Source organism: Oryza glaberrima, chromosome 11, assembly GCF_000147395.1.
Source record: "Oryza glaberrima chromosome 11, OglaRS2, whole genome shotgun sequence".
Taxonomy (NCBI): Eukaryota; Viridiplantae; Streptophyta; class Magnoliopsida; order Poales; family Poaceae; genus Oryza; species Oryza glaberrima.
The window spans coordinates 24594110-24601783 of record NC_068336.1 but is presented as its reverse complement, the minus strand read 5'-3'; the positions used below and the strand labels follow the sequence as shown (position 1 = coordinate 24601783).

Genomic DNA, 7674 nt, shown 5'->3' with positions numbered 1-7674 from the left:
TCCCTTAGCAACGGTAGAGATGTCAGGGCCAATGAAGTAGAGGTGCTGGAGAAAAGTAGAAACTGTTGTCCAACTCATCGAAACTGAGCCGATTGGTTGATAACTCTAAACTCCCTGACAGGTCATGTAGATTTAATGTAGATTTAATCTTGGACTTGATACTTGAGAAACTTGGAGAAGCCAAAATTACCGGTAAAATAATTGGAGTTGCTGAAGTAGAACACATGCTCTAAAGCGAAGACGAAGAAAACGATTCCCAAAGTTGAAACCATGAAGGCAGAGACACCGGTGACGGCGACGAAGGTAGGTCATCGGGTGATGATAAAAGTGCCCATTAACGGCGGCGGAGTTCACCAACCGTACAGGCGAGAACACCAGTTGGCAGTAGCAGCAGACGAGGCGGCTGGTGGTGAAGATGAAGACGATGTCGCTATCAATGACGGCGGTGGGATCCACCAATTGTGGAGGCGTAGAAACCAGCTGATGACGATGACAGATGCTGGTGATGATCGGTGACCTTGATGCATGTATATTGTCAATTTTACATGCACAGTCCTGGTCAACCTTCTGATTATAAGTGTTAATTGCTGATTTTCTATGTACGTGGCACAAGCCAAAGTGATCAAACAGGAGATGCACATGGATTAATTTCCTTGACCACAAGTTTGACCAGGTATATTTAATTTGAATCCTGGACTTCTTGTCTTGCCGTACGTATCCAAGTAGAATTGCCTTGGTGAAGTACAGGCTCGGCCGACGGTGATATTTGCATGACTTCGACGGCGGCTGCTTGCTGATTGCTTCAAATCTTGCCTTGGTGATGAAACCGATGGACCAACAAACATGGCAGCACGGCGGCGATGGATTTGATCTCACTGATAGAGTAGAAATGACGAGAACAAGCCCGGTTGTAGATCGATTCGATTGCTGATTAATCTTCTGGTTGATCGAATTTTGGAGACAAATACATGTATTTGTGTAGCGCTCGACTCTTTGATTAGTTGGGAAACAACTGAACATAGAGTCAAAAACTGTAGCCTCTTGTCGTCGAGTACTCATTGCTTGAGTGAAGATACATGTTGAAGATGTCCGAGTAGAATTCTTGAAAATTGGAAAACCACTTGTCGTAGTAAAATAACACGGCATCGAATCTGGAAGTGCATGCCGAGATGTCGAAGCTCTTGTAGACGTTGTGGTTGGTGAAGTAGCAAATCTTGCAAAGTAGAGGTAATAGAGTTTGCCGGTGCCAAAGACAATGAAGATGAAGTTGCTCCACCATGGTGACAAAGTTCTATAGCCGTGATGAAGTGTACACGAGTTAGCGGCAACAGAAGCAAACCAGTAGCGAAGACGCGTAGTTGTGAAGATAAAAACACCAGTCAACGGCAAACGAGGCAGACGGTCGGTGAAGAAGTAGACGCCCAACAACGGCGGCATAATAGGCCAACCGTGCAGGCAGAAACACCAGTCGGCAGCGGACGAGGCGGCCGGTCGGTGAAGACATAGACTCCCAACTACGGCGGCATAATAGGCCAGCCGTGCAGACGGAAGCACCAGTCGGCGGCGACAAATGCAGGCCGGTCGGTGAAGACGAGATGACACCCAACAACGGCGATGTAACCACCCAACCGTATAGGCGAGGACACCAGTCGGCGGCGACGACGGCAAGCCGGTGGTGATGTTCTGACTGATCCATTCCTAAAACGTAGGAGATAAGCTTAAAGCCTTGAATCTCTATTGTGCATATCTGGATCTGGATCTTGCAGAACAAACATATAGGATGAGTAGTATCTGATGTAAATATAATACTTGAGGAAAATTCAAGTATTTTAAAATGTTTATAAATATATATTTCTCCTTTTGTCAATTTTGATTTCCCCGACCAGATGACTCATTACGTGTAAACACTCTACCCGACTAGTCATAGTCCCCAAGCATCGGGAGTCAGCCTAGGCTCTTCCCAAACATGCATACGAGTGACATGAGTTCGTCATTAATGGAACAAAGTTTCACGGATCAAAGTTTACTATTCGGGTACTTTGCAATTATTAAGAGCAGAAATAAATTTATCTTATCTCTATGCTTTTGATTTATTCCGAATAATACTTAGCACCTTGCGTTACTCGGTCCATCCAACGAGCTCCCGGGTGCTAGGAATCGGCCCAAAGGCAACTATCCATCGACAAACCAAACATAAAGCATAGGAAGATAGAACTCCATAACTCGATAGGCACTTTTGTACTCGGATTATTTCGCAAGCAATTAAGATAGATATTATGAAAATTATTGAAAAATATGATATAACATCTGTAGCCCCTGACTCGCTAGTCAACGGCGAACCAGTTGATCTAGTGAGGCAGAGGAAAAGGAAAATATCATATAAATAATAAATGATGACTTAGCTTTTTCGTATTCCCTCGATGACAATAGAAGTAGCCGATGTTGGAACGAAGTCGTCCATCAATGGCAATAAAAACACTGGTCGTGGAAGCAGACTAGGCGGTTGGCGGTGAAGTCGTAGACGCCCAACAACGGCGGCATAATAGGCCAGCCGTGCAGGCGGTAACACCAGTCGGCGGCGGCGAAGGCCAGCCGGTCGGTGAAGATGTGGATGCCCATGAACGGTGGTGTGACCAACCAACCGTATAGGCGAGGACACCAGTCGGCGGCGACGTAGGCAGGCCGGCGGCGACGTCGTAGACGCCCAACAACGGCGGCATAATAGGCCAGCCGTGTAGGCGGAGACACCGGTCGACGGTGACGAAGGCAAGCCGGTTGATGGAGAAGTGGACGCCCATGAACGATGGTGTGACCTACCAACCGTATAGGCGAGGACACCAGTCAGTGGTGACGGAGGCAGGACGGCGAGGACACCAGTCGGCAGCGACGGAGGCAGGCCGGCGGTGACGTCGTAGACGCCCAACAACGGCGACATAATAGGCCAGCCGTGTAGGAGGAGACACCAGTCGGCGGCGACAAAGGCAAGCCGGTCGATGGAGAAGTGGACGCCCATGAATGGTGGTGTGACCAACCAACCGTATAAGCGAGGACACCAGTCGGCGGCGACGGAGACAGGCCGGCGGTGACGTCGTAAACGCCCAACAACGGTGGTATAATAGGCCAGCCGTGTAGGCGGAAACTCCAATCGACAACAGTGGCGCCGTAGCATTACATCTAAACAACAGGAAATACCAAGAGATTAATCTGACATTTAGAGATCAATCTAATAAACAACAATAAGTTGAAAGGAAAGAACCCGATGAATTGACGGTTCTAGTTGTGGCCGTGACGATATTTGCCATGCGGTCAGCTCAAAAGAAGTCCATGCAAATATATGCGTGATTATATAAGTAAATAGTGCACGTTGATCGATGGATCAATTCATGCATGTATTCACTCCAGGAAAATCGCAGGGAGGACGCCGAGGCAGCAGCATCAGTTGCAGCGTGGAGGCTGCCGTGGGGCGCATCAGGCGGGTGGATCGATCTGATCTGCTCGGCGGAAATGACGTCATGAAGCCGAACAAGCTGCCCACGATGGTCCTTGTTTGATACGGAGTACATGAATACATGCCAACAAAATAGCCAAAAAAGCATTAATTAATTTGTAATCAGAAATCAATCCAATTAGTAATAGAAAATTAATGATCTGGATATAATTAAGGTGCATGCGTGCAACATCCATCTACCCTATAGTTGAACAAATGGTTTTACTCATTCATTATTCATCATGTCACACATCCGACGGTCGAAGATGATCCGATGATTTGCATCCGACGGCATCCGCCGCGCCTCCTCCTCCCAGATCGCTCCCACCTCCCTCACCCCGTCAATCACGCACACATCGCGCTCCCCTCACGGCCTTGACTGCCGCCGCTCCGCCGTCGTCGCATCAGTCGTCTCGCCGCCACCGATCCCCGCTGTCGGCTCGCTCTCAACCGATCCCCATCGCCGTCCTCGCATCCGTCGTCGTCCAGTATTCACGCGACGCCACCGCTGTCGCTGCCGCCCTCGACTGCCGCCGCTCCGCCGTCGTCGCCGCACGCCCCCCACCCCCCCTCTCTCTCTCTCCCCCTGAAATCTCGCCCGGACGTCGCACTTTCCTTCCAAATCGTGAAATCCATCTCCTTCGCCCGTGCTCTCGCCCTTCGAGCCTACGCGACTCGCGGCCCACGCCGCCCGCGCCCTCGCCACACGCGAAGCCGTCCTCGCCCTTCACCTCTCCGCCGTCGCCACCCGCGCCACGCCACCGCCAGATCGATGGGACATCGCTGCGCCAACCGCTCCCTGTGAACTTTCAGAGGCTATTATCTGGAGGTTAGCTGCTCTGTCATAGCGATTTTTCGTTGAAACGATGTTGCGAATAATACTCCTTTGTGCTCATCGCAAAGCATATGTATTGGAGTCTCACTTCTATCCTCCCATTACTCAGGTGATCGATGTAATCAGTCGAAAGCCAGAACTCACTAAGATTTCCTTTCTTGCACACTCTGTTGGAGGATTAGCAGCAAGATATGCAATTGCAAAGCTTTATAGACATCCAAATGACACATCCAAGGGTGGAATGAAAGGAACCATCTGTGGGTTGGAAGCAATGAACTTTATAACCGTAGCAACACCTCACCTTGGGTCTCGAGGGAACAATCAGGTATTGTTGATGACTTGTTTTTATGTATTCCCTTTTCATTTCGACAGTCATTTGAGTTCTGAATTTTTACGTACCATCAGGGGATGGCAGGTGTGTTATATCATGTCTATGTGTGATAAAATGTCTTCAAATCAATGCCCCAAAATTTGCTCATTTATTTTATTTATCTATTTTTCTGTTTGTATTAGGTATTATACTTATTTCATGCATCATGGATTTACAGTCTATTGGGGTCATAGTTTTTTTTAAGTGCCAGATATGCCACTGCTCAGTGTTTTTTTTTTTTGCTACAGAGCATTTAATGTCCCATATATAATTTTTTAAGTACTAGATGTCCATTGTTTTCTTATAATAAACACACAAAAAGGGCTTGTGCTTCTTGTCCCTTGCTCCTCCAAGTTCTGAGAAATCATGTACGAAAGACTTTAGATACGTTTTTTTGTAATTTGTGCAGTTGAGCCATTTTACTAATTTGCATGCTTATATTTGTAGCAAAGTTTTCAGATTTTGCTGGATATTCAAAGTCCCTTTTTTCCCTTCTGCATTCTATATGCCATATTCGATGAGCATTTGGCGTTGCATCCACCCCTATAACTGTTCTCTGTCCTTACTGTTATGAATTAAGTTCCCCTTCTCTTTGGGTCCATTGCAATGGAAAATTTTGCTTCTCGTGTGGTCCATCGGATATCTAGGAGAACTGGGAAACATCTTTTTCTCACTGACGATGATGAGGGAGAACCACCATTGTTGCAGCGCATGGCTGAAGATTATGGTGATCTTTATTTCATGCAAGGTTATGATGCCTTTGTTTCTCTTTGATTATTTTCCTTTGCTAACACTTTTTTTTAGATCTGCTTTGCGTGCATTTAGACGGTGAGTAGCTTATGCAAATGCCGACTATGATCGTATCCTTATTATTTGAAATGTTTGGTTTTTGATGTAATGTTAAAAAATGTTCCATCTTAATTTAGACCTTCTACTTGTCAATTCTCTAATTCATGGCATTCAGAAATTGTTGGCTGGAGAACATCGTCTATCAGAAGAAAGACTGAGCTGCCTAAGGTATTTTTATTGGTTCTGATTGTTCTTGGGCAATTACACAAGAAGAGGAAGATTTACGTGTAGCAACATTCTTCTGATAAAACGTTCATTTTTTCTGTTCATGATGTGCAGTGGGAGGAATCGATATCTGAAAAGTACCCCCCACATTGTACATGAGGAATACTCAGAAGAATTCAATGATGAAACATGTCAAAATTCTGCAACAGTTTGTGATTCATACATATTGGAAGGTCAGCTTAGATGGTAGCAGCAGAATTGTTTTATGATGTTGTGTCCATATTATGGGGATGTTTGGTTGACTCCTAACCTTGACATAATTAGGTTATGCAAATTGTGGTATGGTTGCACAAGTGTGGCTAAGAAATTGTGGGCCACAAATGTGGCATGGTTAGCTCTAAATTTAAGAGTGTGACATGTGGGTCGTAAGACTAAGAAACTGTGACATGATACAGTTGCGGCAGGGAAACAAACACATATTTTCTCTCAATATACTCTACAAACACATCTAAGTTCTTAAAAAGCATGATAGATTGCTAATTGCCATTTTACAGAACAAGAGTACAAGTAATTGCATTTACAACCTAGGAGAATGTAGTTTAAAGAGATCCAAGGAGAAAAAGATACTTGAGGTGCAAAGCAGAAAATGTTGTTTCATAGTGGTGACATGCTTGCTGGAATTCTCTGGAAATTTGGGGTTGCATTGTAATTTGTAGGTGGTTTTATCCATTCTGTCTATGCAAGTGATTTTCAGAAAATCAAACCAACTACAAATTACGACATTTGTCTCGGGAATATGTGAACTGTCGCTTTTGCATTTGAGACAGCTGAATATTTTTCCAGTTTCTGAAATTATTGAATTGCGGTCTATAGAGTGCTGACTCATTCAGAACGTGGGGGAAATCGTCTAGAATGCTGAAACAAAAGTAGCGCCAAGTCACTGATTAGTGGTGGCTTAAAGCAGAGAAAGAATTGCTTGTAATCCTGCGCTAAATGGTTAGCTGGGACTGGTTAATTTCCTTGCAATCATGATAAATATAAATCTGTATGACTTTTATCTCTGATTTAATCTTTATGACATCATGGAATTTTAGTAGCAGGAATCTTCTACGTATGAAGCGATCCTTTAAAGTTAAATCCTATTTAGATATGAGATTTTAGGGGGTTTCGGTGAAATGACTTGTTCTCCTTGTTTGGGAAATCATTGGAACTGTCGGTGAAGTCATGTTCACGATGAGATAGAACTCAGCTGCTAATTTTAGTCACTAATTTTGGTAAAAAAAAATTGTATGGTGAGGATACTTTGAATGTCATGCTACTAAAATTTCATGATGATATGCTCCACTTAAAAACAGATTTCTTTGGGTTTGAAATCAGGACATGACAACAATTTCTCCTATTCCTTTTACTGGGCTGAATATATAAGATGGAATAGCCGGTAAGAAATGTTATTCCGCGCTATAAATATTTTACAATTCACATGTTGTGGGATGCCCTGGGTTAAATATTATGTAAACTACTTGAAATGATAACGTGAAATATTTAGTTAGATGAGGTCTCAATAAAATCAAATAAAACGGTAACTATCCAACCTCATCGCTGCCCTATCAAGTCAAATAGCAAACATCTTATGAAACCCGAAGCATTGAGTAGAGAGCATAGGAGATATTGCTAGGACTTTAGCATGTCAGTCAACTTCAGCCTGAGATGTATCCTTCAAACCAATCAAAGGTGGCAACCAGATGTGTTATACATTCAGGAGACTTGACAAAAATTGCTAAAGCTCTACAACGTCTCAACTAAACAGATTTTCATTGCTCAATTCAGATCAATTGTCTTTGTTGGAATTGCTGCCGAATCATGTGAAGCCTCGACAGGCCATTCCCTCGTCTCATTTGTCAGGTTACAGAGTCCAATTGCAAGAACGTACAATATACATCATCCGAAGAAATAAATGTCTTATATATC

At 44.3% G+C, this 7674-nt stretch overlaps 1 pseudogene; it reads left to right on the top strand.

Annotated features, from left to right (window-relative positions):
* The first annotated feature begins 270 nt into the window (after positions 1 to 270).
* Positions 271 to 5956, top strand: LOC127755859 (putative lipase ROG1; annotated as a pseudogene).
* The last annotated feature ends 1718 nt before the right edge of the window (positions 5957 to 7674 follow it).